The sequence below is a fragment of the Cariama cristata genome, unplaced genomic scaffold, assembly GCF_000690535.1.
Source record: "Cariama cristata isolate BGI_N322 unplaced genomic scaffold, ASM69053v1 scaffold19096, whole genome shotgun sequence".
Lineage (NCBI taxonomy): Eukaryota > Metazoa > Chordata > Aves > Cariamiformes > Cariamidae > Cariama > Cariama cristata.
The window spans coordinates 1-334 of NW_009622941.1; positions in this window are offsets into that span (position 1 = coordinate 1).

The window sequence follows — 334 nt, forward strand, 5'->3', positions numbered from 1 at the left end:
TACGTCTGGAGGTGCTGGTGGCTCCGGCGTCCTCAGGCGACCCCGGTGTCCGTCCAGCCCCTGCCGGGGTTCATACCGGTGCCCGGGGCTGTGGGCAGCCCGCGAGCCGCGGCCGGTACGGTGCCGTGTTCTTTCCCGGCGCCTGAAGGGAGCACCACTGCTCCACCGGGCAGGCAGCTCCTGGCTGGTTAGCTGTGGGTAAACCCTTCCCGGTGTGCTTGCCGCCGCTGCCCTCCCTCACCTGTGGGAGTGAATGTCTCCGGGACCCTGGCGCCGTCTGCAGCTGCCGGCTGCTCTTCGGGTGGTGTGGCGGAGGCTGGCCCCGCCCGTTCCG